Consider the following 13,754-nt stretch of genomic DNA (forward strand, 5'->3'; position numbering starts at 1 on the left):
ATATAGGATCCTTTATTAATAATTAAAAAAAGAAAAAAAAGGAAAAGAAAAAAAAAAAAGAAACAATAATAAAAATAAAAATGGGTACCTTAATTTCAAAAAGAAAACGAACCCCACTACAGGGTGATGTAAAATTAATGGAAAAAAGATGGCCAGGCCAACATAAATATGTAACTTTATGGAAAGAAAAATATAAGTTTTCTGGAAAACTTGACCCAAAACAATGTGAAGAGTTAAGAAAATCAATAAATGAAAGATCTAAGGGAAATAAGAAAATTCTAGATAAAAATGGATATGAGTGTGCTGTTATGTGGTGTGAGGAAGCAAATAGAAGGCAGAAAGGAAAAATTGAAAAAGAAACGAAAAACCTAGAAAAAATTAAGATTGAACAAAAAAGACATACGTTAGATGATTCACCATCTATGGATAGTTACATTGTTCAACAACAAGATGCACGGCCTTTTCTTGCTGAGCAGCATGACGCAGTAGTACAGCAACCTGATACTTCAGGGGGAAATGTTGCCTCTGCACCACCTCCACACCCTCACAGAGACTTAAGACATGCACCAGAGATATCCTGAGCAAAACACTCATCCCATGATTACAGGCTCAAAACACGCTAGAACAAACTTAGTCTGATAGAATTAATGACAATTCAATAACAACAGTTGAGAACCTTACTAAAGCATTTGCTAATGTATTAAATATTGGTCAAAATGAGAAAAAGCATGACATAGTATCACCACACCGTGAAAGTCTGTTTCCCATGATAGAAGTCGCGGGTCCAGGAGGCGATAATGGTCAAGAAACACTTTGGGTTCATCGTGCTTGGACCGCAGCAGACATACGTGACATAACCGCAGCTATGCCTCAACCATTCACCACACCTACTGCTTTTCGTGATGAACTGCTAAATCTAGTAAACGGGTTTAGATTAAATGGAAGGGAGGTTGAACAAATTGTACGTAAAGCTACAGGAACACGTTATGTCCTAATTTCTGGAGAATGGAATCCGTTAAATGCAGCAGGAGCTCCTCTTCAATTTGATGATCAAGCATTAGAAGATCGCATACGAGCTCTTTGTAACCGAATTGTAGAACAATCACGTGCATCTGCATCATGGCATGAAATTGAAAATACAATTCAAGAAAAAGATGAAGCAGTTGAAAAATTTTTCTCGCAATACAAAGCAGTATTCGATCTAAATTGCGGTATGGAACCAACCACTATACATTAAATGACCCCTTACACACAGCAACTTAAACACGGGTTTTTGCGTAACTGTAGACCTGAGATCTCCGTTTTTGTACGAAAACACATGATTATTGTCAATACCGCGCCACTTCTTGATGTTGTTGCTCATTGTAAACATGCTGAGACCATGATTGCAAACAAAAATGAAAAGAAACGCGCCGCACCGACAAAACTTTTTTTAGTTTCTGAAAACGACAAAGATGAAATCTTTTATCAGTCTGTTAAAGGTCGCACATCCCGCCACCCTCGTTACTCATCACCAAACCGTAAAATACAACAGACTTCAAGACAAAAATTAGATAGTTATGAGCATGATGCAGAAATGGGAAATTGTTTCTTCTGTCATAAACCAGGACACATTGCTCGTAACTGTCCAAAGAAACAACAGTATCAAGCATGACTGCACTACAGTATGTCACCACATTGTGGTGAACAGGAGGGAGGAGTAGATTCCTCTGATTCAGAGTCAGATGAAAATAACTCTCAAACACAATTTTCACAAACAATAGACATTGAAAAGATTTTTCTGTCAGAAATTAATCCAAAAATAATGCCGCAAACAACATTGATCATACATGGCATGCCTATTAATTTTCTTTGTGATTCTGGAGCGTTTACAACAGTGATCAAACAAAATGAGGCTAAGCATGTGCCCAAAAGTTCACGTATAGTTCATGTGGTATCTGCAAATGGAGCAATGACCACAGAGAATCGATCTAGATCCATTACCATTGAAGATCCACACACCAGTCAGAAATTAGAAACTTCAATTGTGTTGTCAAAAAGAGTCCCGTATAACCTTTTAGGACGAGATGTTATGATAGCAATGGGAATAGGAGTGGTTCCAAATCAAGATACAGGTGAAATGGAAGTGATGAGATTAAAACCAATCATGGTACACCAATCCATTTCAAAGCCACAAATATATTATTCCTTTGATCTTGTAAGTAATGGACATCAATCAGTGAGCCAAGACTTATTAAAGGAAGCCAGTCAAAGAATCCAAAGAGGACAACATATGTCATCAGACCAGTTACGTGTAATTATGAATTACAGAGGACAAAAAGGGCCAGATGACAACTATGAAAAAGGATTCTTTTTACTTGGTCCACAACGAATAATAATAAAAGATCTTGTGTGGACAAATAGAGGTCATGCCCTTGCAACTGTATGCATCTCACCAGCAACACAACCATGGGAAAAAATGCCCCATGAGCTACACATCTCATTAATAAAGCCAGAAAGAGGTAAATGGGTCGATCTGGGACATGTTGCAGACCATGCTAAAAATGCGCAGTGGTCAGTACCTGATGACAGTGGCATTCAGTACAGTAACAGTTACTTTAAGCTTTCACTGAACTGGGTAACAACTGCAACACCACAAGCTCACCTAAAATGATTAAAAAAGATCAGAAATCAGAGATTCTTCAGTTTCTGTGAGTAACACTAGTTCTAGAACATCTTTTAAAAGAAATACCAGATGACTTGTGGTCAAAAGGACCTGCAGATGTAGGTCTCATGAAAGGTGCTATTCCAGTAAAAATAACTCCAAAATCAGACTATAGACCGTGTCAAAGACAATATCCTTTGAAACCTGAAGCCGAAGACGGAATTAAACCTATCATACAAGATTTGTTAAAATCGGGAGTGATTGTTGAATGTGAAGACTCACCATGTAATGCACCATTATTCCCAGTAAAAAAGGCACCACCATCAACTGGATGGAGAATGGTCCAAGATCTGCAAAGAGTTAATTCAGCTGTTGTCGCTCGAGCGCCTTGTGTACCTGATCCCTACACACTATTGAATGATTTAGATCCAGAAGCAAAATACTTCAGTGTAATAGATATCTCAAATGCTTTCTTTTCAATCCCAATAAGCAAATGTTCACAGTTTTGGTTTGCTTTTACTTTCAGAAGGAAGCGATATACGTTTACGAGACTTCCTCAGGGGTACACTGAGTCACCTACCATTTTCTCAATTGCCATGGAAGCCAGCGTGTCCAGGTTTAACCCACCATTTGAAAGTCAGCTATTAATATATGTGGATGATATATTAGTAGCCTCGCAAGAAAAAGAACAATGCAAAAAGGACACTTTAGCCTTGCTTCAACATTTGCATGAAGAAGGTCACAAAGTATCAAAGCAAAAGTTACAACTTTGGAAATTGAAAGTTAAATATCTAGGCTTCACATTAACATCTGAAGGGAAAACTTTAGACGAAAAACGAAAAGAAGCAATTTTACAAGCTCCAAAACCGCTTACAAAACGACAGGTTATGGCATTTTTGGGAATGACCAACTATTGCAGACTTTGGATCCCAAATTACTCTCAAATCACTAGACCTCTTCAAGATCTAGTAAAAAGCGATTTGACACCCCATGAGAAAGTTACATGGACACCTGAAGCAGAAAAGTCTCTTATAGAGATTAAAAAGATGATGGTACAACCACCAACCTTAGGCTTACCTAATTATGCAAAACCCTTTATTCAGATGGTAGATTGTAAAGAAGGACATATGACCTCAGTCCTATTACAAAAATCAGGAGATAAATTAAGGCCCGTGGCTTATTACTCAACTCAACTTAATGATGTAACACGCGCCCTTCCACCATGTGTACAAGCAGTTGTTGCATGCTCACTTGCAGTACAAGCATCCGCACACATTGTACTTTTCCACCCGTTAACCCTTAAAGTCCCTCATGCAGTTGCAATTTTACTCTTACAAAGTAAAATTCAATTTTTATCACCTGCAAAACACTTGTCATGCTTAGCAATCCTAATGTCCCAACCACATTTAACTATTGAAAGATGTACAACTTTAAATGCAGCTACTTTGTTACCCTTACCAAGTGACGGAGAGCCACATAATTGTCTGGTAGAAAGTGAAAAAAATGTAAAACCAAGACCTGATTTATCTGATCAACCGTTAGAGCAAGCATTAAACATCTATACAGATGGTTCCTGTGTAAAAGGCAAATATGGTAAATCACGTACATCTGTTGCAGTAGTTACTGATGAAAAAGTGATTTATGCTGCAGAACAATCAGATATTAGATCTGCTCAGGAAGCTGAACTTTTAGCCTTATGCATTGCCCTCGAGTATTCAAAAGGAAAAACAGTTAACATATACACAGATAGCCAATATGCTTTCTCGTCGTTACACCTTTTTGCTGCACAATGGCAAAGACGGGGTATGCAAACGTCAACAGGGAAACCTGTAAAACATAAAAAGTTGTTAGAACGGCTACTGAAAGCTGTTCTCCTTCCTAAGCAAGTGTCAGTCTGTAAATGTGAAGCACATACTAACAAACAAGATGCAGTATCCAAAGGAAACAACTTTGCAGATCGCACAGCAAAAGCACAAATACCAACTCAAGATATAATGATCTTTACTACTACAGACACAGAGATCCTAACGGATAACCAAAAAGCTGCACTTAAATCTGAAAAACGCCTTTGGAAAAGAAAAGGTGCTGTCAAATGTGGTGATGTGTATCATCTTAATGATAAACCAATTTTACCAAGATCCTTGTTCAAATGGGCTGCTATTCTGAGCCATGAGGTAACACATGTTTCTTCAGAAGGAGTGTTAAAATTAATAGAACAACATTACGCAGCTCCAGGTATCACTTCATATTTAAAAAAATTCTGTAAATCCTGCATTATTTGCTTGAAGCACAATCCACAAGGTAACATCAGACAAGAACAAGGAAAATTCCCACAAACAAATTATCCATTTCAAACCATTTGCATGGACTTCATTGAACTAAGTCCGTGTGAAAGAAAGAAATATTGTTTGGTAATAATTGATGAATTCTCAAAATGGACAGAAATAATACCATGTCAAAATAATGATGCACTTACTGTAGCTAAAGCATTATTGACACATATAATTCCTGTATTTGGAATTCCACAGACTATCCGAAGTGATAATGGAACACACTTTGTTAATCAAATCATTGACCAGTTAGGAAAAAAAATTAATATTGAACTTAAGCGACACTGTGCATATCACCCACAAAGTGCTGGCTTAGTAGAGCGAGCAAATGGTACAATAAAGCTACAACTAAAAAAAGCTATGGAACAAACAGGTCAAAGCTGGGTCCAATGTTTACCACTAGTGACGTTTTATATGAGAATAACACCCAACTCTTCAGGTTTGACTCCGTTTGAACTTGTACATGGAAGACCTTATAAGTTACCAGTGATCAGCAAAGATGAAGATGACAACTCAGATGAAAATTCACTAATCAATTATATGACTAAAGTATTACAAAACAGAACCGTACATAATGCTAATGTAATACCTATCGATCCTACAGGACAGTAGCTCCATTGAAGACAGGGGATTGGATTTTTGTGAAGTCACCAAAAAGAAAACATTGGCACAATCCGCGTTGGGAGGGACCATTTAAGGTTGTATTGTCTACACCCACAGCTGTTAAAATTCAGGAAAGGTCAACTTGGATACATAACGCTCACTGTAAAAGAGCTCCCACACAAATTGAACAAGACTAAGGGACAGTTTCCTAGCAGCCCCATCTGACAAGACCAGTTAGTCTAAAAGGTCCGGTGTACGAATGGGATAGATCGTGCAGACGGTCCTCTGGCAGAAGAAAACCACGGATGATGGGGTTGGCAGTGTGGCAAAATAGGGCGAGAGCGTGGCTAATCTTAGGAACTGTTATAGGGAGTGGGAGACTCTTAGTTACAGGGAAATTTAAAAATACCTATGATCCACAAGAATGCCCAGTAATGGTCTTGCGCACTTGCGAAAACCAACAAACAACATTCGAACTTGATCTGTTGACCTTACAATTCTATGGTTACTCATATTGCCAACATATTCAACTACCATACACCTACATGCAAGCAGGAGTGTACCTTTGTGATCCTCCATGTAATTGGAACAACATCTTTGCTGCTTCACTGAATACTTGGGTCAACACTAAGCATAAAAAGCGTGACAGATTTTGGATATCTCGACCCCCGGTCTCATGTTTAGTTGACAATAAATTTGGCTGTAATCCAATGTATATAACCGGCAAACCCATATTTGCAGATGCAGGAACATACATAGTCGGAGTAGACATTAAAGGAACTGATGAATTAAGAATGTTCACGTTAGAAGTTAATTCTAATTGTCTAGTTGCTTCAACAGTCGCATCTCTTCCTCAGCCAACTATTCCATCTGGCAAAACATTAGCAAAAACGGTTGAAATTGACAATCCAAATGATATAGTCCCCATGGAAACCGGTAGCGGAAGACAAAATACTTGGCTTAACTGGATGCTCTATACAGCTTCAACTTTAAATAAAAGAAATTGTGTTCTATGTGCTCAAGCCTCACCGTCTCTCACAACAGTTCCTGTCAATCTAAATTCCACAGCTATAGAATGTTTACTGTATCTTATGCAACCTATGCCTATTGGAAAAATTATGGATTCTTCTTGTGCTCCATATGATTATATTTATCCTGTATCTGACAAAGAAGTTCCAACTGAAATCATGATTTCCCCAGAAAATTACACGTGTTACAAAATTTTTGGAAAGAAAGCAGAAAAAAGATTAGGAAGATTTCCATCAGACTGGTGTAAAACGACAGCAGTACTTCCCCGTGCTGATGTGTTTTGGTTAGGAGGTGACAGAAAAATTAGATCAACCATCCCGTATGGATACCATGGTCAAATCGCCTTAATATGGTTGATCCTTCCAATAGTACAATTAGATACAGATGCAGTTGTTGGATGGGAATCATCAAATTTCAGGACACCTTTAATAAGACGCCCACGTGATGTTCTATTTCAAAAAATGGAAGAATTGTATGGAGTTACTAATCCTGTTTATGGCCCTGAAACTTATGTCGACGCAATCAGTGTACCACGAGGTACTCCATCACAATTCAAAGCTCGTTGTGAGATTGCTGCTGGATGGACTGCAGCCATTCCAGTAGCAGGACCTGTTATTGAAACAAATAAAAACGTAGCTTGGATTAACTATGTTTATTACAACCAACAGCGTTTGATAAAACTTACTTATATTGGTATTAAAGGACTTCGAGATCAACTAGCGCCAACATCTCTCATGACATGGCAAAATCGAATGGCATTAGATTTCTTAATGGCAGAAAAAGGTGGAGTTTGTTCTACGTTTAAAGGTCATTGTTGCACTTTTATTCCTAACAACACAGCTCCTGGAGGAAGTGTCTCCCGAGCCCTGGCAGGCCTTGAGTCTTTATCAGAAGAAGTGGCTAAAAACAGTGGTATCGATGATACATTTTCCAACTGGTTCACCAAAGTGTTTGGAATATGGGGGGGATATATCAAAAACCTCTTTCTATCGATACTGGCCGCTCTTCTTGTATTTGCTCTCATAGGTTGTTGCTGCATTCCATGTCTTCGAAGCCTGATTGAAAGGATCATCGTGAAGTCAGTGGAACGTACCTACCTGTATACCCAACTTCAACAACAACCTGAGAGTGAGGTCGAGCTGGGCGGGAAGGAGATATCCCAGAAGAACCAGGACATTGAGGAGGAATAAGAACTGCAACCGCTTCAAAGGACCAGGACAGTGAAAAGAAATAAGGACGGTAACCACTTCAACCAATGGCACATCACAACCCTTTCCTACTCCACTACAACCATAAAAGGACAACAAATTTCAAAGGAACTGCGTGTCGTCTCTCCACAAGGATTAATGACTCTGATACAGAAAATCAAATGAAGATGTATACAGATGATGACTTCCTTTGTGTAATAAATATGATAAACAGGAGGGAAATGAAAAAGAAAATGTGATTGATTGATCATATTTATGGTTCACCCCTGGTTTACCCTTGAGGTTTGAACTGAAGAGATTTGCTGCTTACTTGTAATTCTATGCTTACATGCTGATGTCCGCACTGCATTCCAGAGGCCCCTTAGTTTCTATATTTAAGTTGATGCTTTTCCCAAAAAGCATGCGTCTCCTTACTGGAGGATGGCCTCTCAACATTCTCGGATGGCAGGAATGTGGACTCGCTGTATAAAGGACACCTCTAAGCGTCAGTCTCCAGTCAGCCTTCGCTTTTGTAAACCAGCGTGACTTCTGTGAACTCTGAGTCCTTCGAAGTAAAATTTCCATTGATCTCAAGTTCACTGATCTCTCGTCATTTTTTAAAGAAGAACAAGCAGAAATATCTAACAGTTTCCCCTTCAGGGATTGAGTTTGACAGCCCAGTTGAAACACAATTTAGTATCCATAAAACAGTGTACGTCCCTGGGTGGGCTCGAACCACCAACCTTTCGGTTAACAGCCGAACGCGCTAACCTATTGCGCCACAGAGACATGAAACAGCAATCTAACATCTGGATCAAACGTTTGTAAACATGTTCCATACGGTCGGGCCCTCAGGCCACCATTGACTCCCAGTGTGGGAAACTGACCCTCATTTAGGTCAGCTGCTCTCTATTGATACCTATCGATTGATTGATCAAATCCATTGCAGGAACCTCGTCATGCCAAAGTTGAAATCATTCTGGAACAAGCCCATTCACTGGTGGTGATATAGGGCAGTATGGTTACAGAGGGTGCACAGAAACTAAAACTCTCAAAGGAGTCCCTCAGATGGGGCTCATCTGGGTTTCGTACCTGACACCTCTCGCACCTCAGGTCACCTGCTGAGACTTTCACTCAATGTCTCCTAATGTGGTATTGAGAAAGGAAACATCTGGCTCAGAGAACAGTATAAAAACAGTCCACTAACTCAAGGTTACTCGATACTTGATACATGTACATTATGTTGTTAAGTGTTTATCACTGCGAGTTTATTTCTGAAATAGACAGTCACTCAATTCCAAGACTCCTGCCCCGTCTGTGAGTGTATTTCATTTGATCTTTTTTTTCATTCAAGTTTCAGTTTCCTCTTTCCACAGGCTGTGATCAAATAGGGTCTATACCTGTGTGGGTTTGAACCACCAACCTAACAATTCATATTCTTTTTCAAGACGTTGGGCGCAGTATTTTATCTGCCTCTAATCTGGGTGGTCTACATCCTTGTGTCCACACGATGCACCGACTGCAGAGGCAAATCTTCCCTTCTCTGTGTGATGTTTGTGTCTCTGTCACACAAACACAGAACTCCAGCACAAATCAATGTAGTACATATACCAGGACCGTAGGGACGCTGTCATGCTCTAGCACGACGCATGTCCAAATCAGGCTTGTGTGGTAAATATTAGCACTGCAGCATAAACAAATCGACCAATGAGAGACATTGGTGTTTACAGGCGACACAGTTGATCTTTCATTGGACTCAACAATGAACTACAGGTGGTCAGAGGCACGAGAGCGTGGCCGTGTGTTTCCAGTGTTTTTAGCAGCTCTGTGGTCACCTGCTTCATGCTTCAGACTGCTGAGCTGCCTCTTGTGATTCTCTGCAATGGGCCACCAGGAGAGTCAGATGTCAGATGTGGCAGTGAAATGAGGGGTGAAAGGGGATTATAGTCACAGTGGTGCATGGAAGCTAAAGTTGAGAGATTCATCTCAAACAAGAGCCTCTCATTAGTGGTCAGGCCACGAAATGGCAGCATTTGACTGTAATACAGAACTTCCACCCAATATTGGGGGGCTCATGCTGGAACTCGGGATGATAAACATGGTCCTTAAACAATTAGCCAGTGAAGCATCAGATTCTTGAGCATGATTTTCCTGCATGGAATCTTGAGATCTAAAAGCATGTTTGCACAATTCCATCAGTGTCACGCAAAACTGACTGCTGGGTGGGAACTTATCGCTACAGGCAGAGGCAGAGCCTTGGAGTAGATAAAGTAATGGTGAAACCTGTTGCAGTGCATCACACATGTTCAAAGAAGTGAAGTTACATTCAGTACTACTTTTATTTTCCCCACAGGAACTGATTTTTAGCAAATCATGTTTGACTGTTGAATTATTTTTTGATTTCAAGTCACATTTGGTTTTTTCCATCTGACTTCTATTTGCTAACTACTTAATGTGCTGTACTTTTCAGGTTCAAATCATGTTTTTTTTGGCACAAAAAGGTTTATTTTCCACATTTTGAGATCCCAAAATCGTTTTTCCAGATGAAAGTAACATCTTTCAAACAAAGCGTTTGGACTCCAGGTACTCAGTGGCACAGTCATTCCACTGGTCAATGTACAGGACATATGGTTGGTACAGTCCTGCTGCCGTTGCTGTGTGCCTGCAGACTGGTGACATAGTAACATTAACATTAAACCACACATCCAGCACACAGACAGGTTTACACATCAGTTTTTGTGGAAAAGAAAGAAATCAAACACTGTCAGTTGATAAGATCAGGGAACAAAGAAACACACAATAAGAACTAGGGGAGGACATTTGAAACGAGAGAACAAACAAATGATAAAACACACAGAAAGGAAATGTTGCACTGTGCCTGTTGAAGAGAAGTTGAACAAGCACACAACAAGCAGGAGGATGAGACCACTTAGCTCTCTGTTCAGCAGACAGACACACAAACATAACGCAGAGAATGGAAGATTTGCCTCTGCAGTCGGTGCATCGTGTGGGCCCAAGAATGTAGACCACCCAGATTAGAGGCAGATAAAATACTGTGGCCAACGACTGTGAGATTAAGATTCTCATGCTCTACCGACTGAGCTAGCCGGGCCACTTACGTCAGAAAAGTTCCTAAACTAGCGGATGTCTGGACCCATCTTGAAATCCTAACACGCATGAAAGAAAATTAATTGGGAGGTTGGTAGTTCAAACCCACACAGGTATAGACCCTGTTTGCACAACTTTTCAGAAGAGCAAGGAGGTGTTTTTTGTTACTTCTCTTTTCAGTTGCAAGTTATTTTAACTAAGCTACTTAGTTATTCTTTATTATTCTCTGGTGAGGAATTGCAGTTGTGGAAGATCACAGAAACTGTGCATGATACAAATTTTGATTAGATTCAGGATTGTTGATGGAAATGCTTGCCCCTAAACTGGCTACTTTTTTTCTCTCTCGTGACATTAGAATCTGTATATATCAACATTGTATTTGCAGGGGGAAATAAATGTGACAGATTTAAGAAAAGTCTTCAGCGCTTTAGAAGCAATAAAAGAGAGCAAGAATGGGAAACGTGACCTTACAATGGGGCAGAGAAAAAGGATTTGTCAGAAGTGGGATTCGAACCCACGCCTCCATTCAGAGAACAGAAGTCCCATGGTTAGGAAGGCTTATCACCTTGAGTCTGGCGCCTTAGACCACTCGGCCATCCTGACAACTGACCGACAGAAGGTCGTCAGCAGCTGCATATAAACTGGAATAACCAGTTAAACCCTTTGACCAGACGGAGTCGGGCATGTTGGATGATGTATTCGCCCGACTGTTCAATTCAGACACTGAAGAAGAATTCCAGGGATTCGTGGATGAGGAATGAACTGATAAAGTGAGCTTTTCCTGTTTCTCTTTACCACTGAACAAGGTTGGTCATATTGTGAATCCGGACACTAATGTTTGAACAACGTTGAGCTATTGGGTTATTGTTATATTGTTATTGCTTTGCACTGTTTTGAGACTTCCTATATTCCTATATATTCCTATTCCTAACTATATCTAGTGGACTCATAACGCAACCCCAGCCACGACTCTAGCTTCTATTCTATGTGCCTCATCATGTGGTACTATGGCAGGACAAAGGAGTAGGAGTCGCAGGTCAAGTTCTGTGTGTCGTTTATTCAGTCTTCACAACAAAGATTCCCCAGTGCGTGGCATACAGCCTCTATTTAATGAGTCACACCTGTGTGTCCCTACCCATCATCCCACTGGCTAAGACACCACACCCCCAAGCACCCGCTACTGTATACCGATATATGGAGTCAGTTTTAAAATAGGCCATTCATTCAAGGTGCGTCTTATAATCCGATGCACCTTATAGTGTGGAAAATACGGTAACCTTCAGTGTAACCAGTGATTCTTCTGTCGCCTCTGGGACTCTGCACCTGCTGGCACTCTACGTTGTGTCTGCTTGGATGCGTGTGCAGCGTGGAGAGAAAAGACACTGGCCAGCGTTCGAAGATTCTGTTTTTTCGAAACACGACTCGCATTAGTCCACCACAACCACAAAACAAACAACCAGTCTTTGAGTTACAAAAAAAAAATGAAACACTATTGTTTGACTTCATGAGAAGAATATTTACTCAGTGCATGCCACACATTTCATCTCAACTTTTCTCGTCTGTATTGCTCAAAAAAGATGTTTCCAAGCAGCCATGATCGTATAGTGGTTAGTACTCTGCGTTGTGGCCGCAGCAACCCCGGTTCGAATCCGGGTCACGGCACTCTGCTTTTCTGTTTTTCATTCAAATTTGCAGGTGCAGGTTTTTTTGTCAAACCGATCAGGAGCACACAGTGGAACCAATGGGGTTAGTTTGATGCTGCTTGTTTGGTTGAAACAAATAGCTGCACCCACATGGCCCTTTAGGTATTTAGTTTGACGCCCCAGATGAAATATGAATTAGTGTTAGTAGAACTCCCCCTGGAACTGCAACCTTATCGTGGTGGGGGAGTTTGTGTACCTTGAATGATCCTAGGAGCTATGTTGTCGGGGGCGTTATGCTCCTGGTAGGGTCTCCCATGGCAAACAGGTCCTAGGTGACGGGTCAGACTAAGAGCAGTTCAGAAGCCCCGATGACAAAACCAAAAACATCGAGGACCGTGACGTCGCCCGGCATGGCGCAGCCGGGGCCCCACCCTGGAGCCAGGCCTGCGGTTGGGGCTCGAATGCGAGCGCCTGGTGGCCGGGCCTCTGCCCATGGGGCCCGGCCAGGCCAAGCCCGAACGAATGACATGGGCCGTCCCTCCTGCGGACCCACCACCCACAGAGGGAGTCATAGGGGTCGGGTGCAAAGAGAACTAGGTAGCAGTCGAGGCCGGGGGGCCCGACGACCTGGTTCGTGTGGACATTCTCTGGCTCTTGGGACATGGAATGTCACTTCGCTAGGGGGGAAAGAGCCTGAGCTTGTGCAGGAGGTTGAGAGGTACCGGCTAGATATAGTCGGGCTCTCCTCCACGCACAGCCTGGGCTCTGGAACCCAACTCCTTGAGAAAGGCTGGACCCTCTACTTTTCTGGAGTTGTCCGCGGGGAGAGGCGGCGGGCTGGCGTAGGCTTGCTCATAGCCCCGCAGCTCTGCAGCTTCGTGTTGGGGTTTACCCCGGTGAACGAGAGGGTCGCGTCCCTACCCCTACGGGTTGGGGACAGGTGTCTCACAGCGGTTGCGGCTTACGGGCCGAACAGCAGTGTAGACTACCCGGCTTTCTTGGAGTCACTGGGAGGGGTACTCGACAGTGCCCCAACCGGGGACTCCATTGTTCTACTGGGAGACTTCAACGCCCACGTGGGCAATGACAGCAAGACTTGGAGGGGCGTGATTGGGAAGAACGGCCTACCCGATCTGAACCTGAGCGGTGTTCTATTACTGGACTTCTGTGCCACCCACAGTTTGTCCATAACGAACACCATGTTTGAGCA

General features: G+C 41.6%; 3 non-coding genes across 3 annotated transcripts; 1 reads left to right on the forward strand and 2 right to left on the reverse strand.

The window, feature by feature from the left end:
- Positions 1 to 8,508: 8,508 nt before the first annotated feature.
- trnan-guu (transfer RNA asparagine (anticodon GUU)) lies at positions 8,509 to 8,582 on the reverse strand. Its single transcript has one exon. It is a non-coding gene; the product is annotated as a tRNA-Asn (tRNA).
- A 2,812-nt stretch (positions 8,583 to 11,394) lies between these two features.
- On the reverse strand, positions 11,395 to 11,504 carry trnal-caa (transfer RNA leucine (anticodon CAA)). Its single transcript has 2 exons — positions 11,467 to 11,504; positions 11,395 to 11,433 (listed from the first exon to the last, which is right to left on the reverse strand). It is a non-coding gene; the product is annotated as a tRNA-Leu (tRNA).
- A 987-nt stretch (positions 11,505 to 12,491) lies between these two features.
- Positions 12,492 to 12,563, forward strand: trnah-gug (transfer RNA histidin (anticodon GUG)). The gene has a single exon. It is a non-coding gene; the product is annotated as a tRNA-His (tRNA).
- Positions 12,564 to 13,754: the final 1,191 nt, after the last annotated feature.

This window comes from Synchiropus splendidus, chromosome 10, assembly GCF_027744825.2.
Source record: "Synchiropus splendidus isolate RoL2022-P1 chromosome 10, RoL_Sspl_1.0, whole genome shotgun sequence".
NCBI classification, from domain to species: Eukaryota; Metazoa; Chordata; class Actinopteri; order Syngnathiformes; family Callionymidae; genus Synchiropus; species Synchiropus splendidus.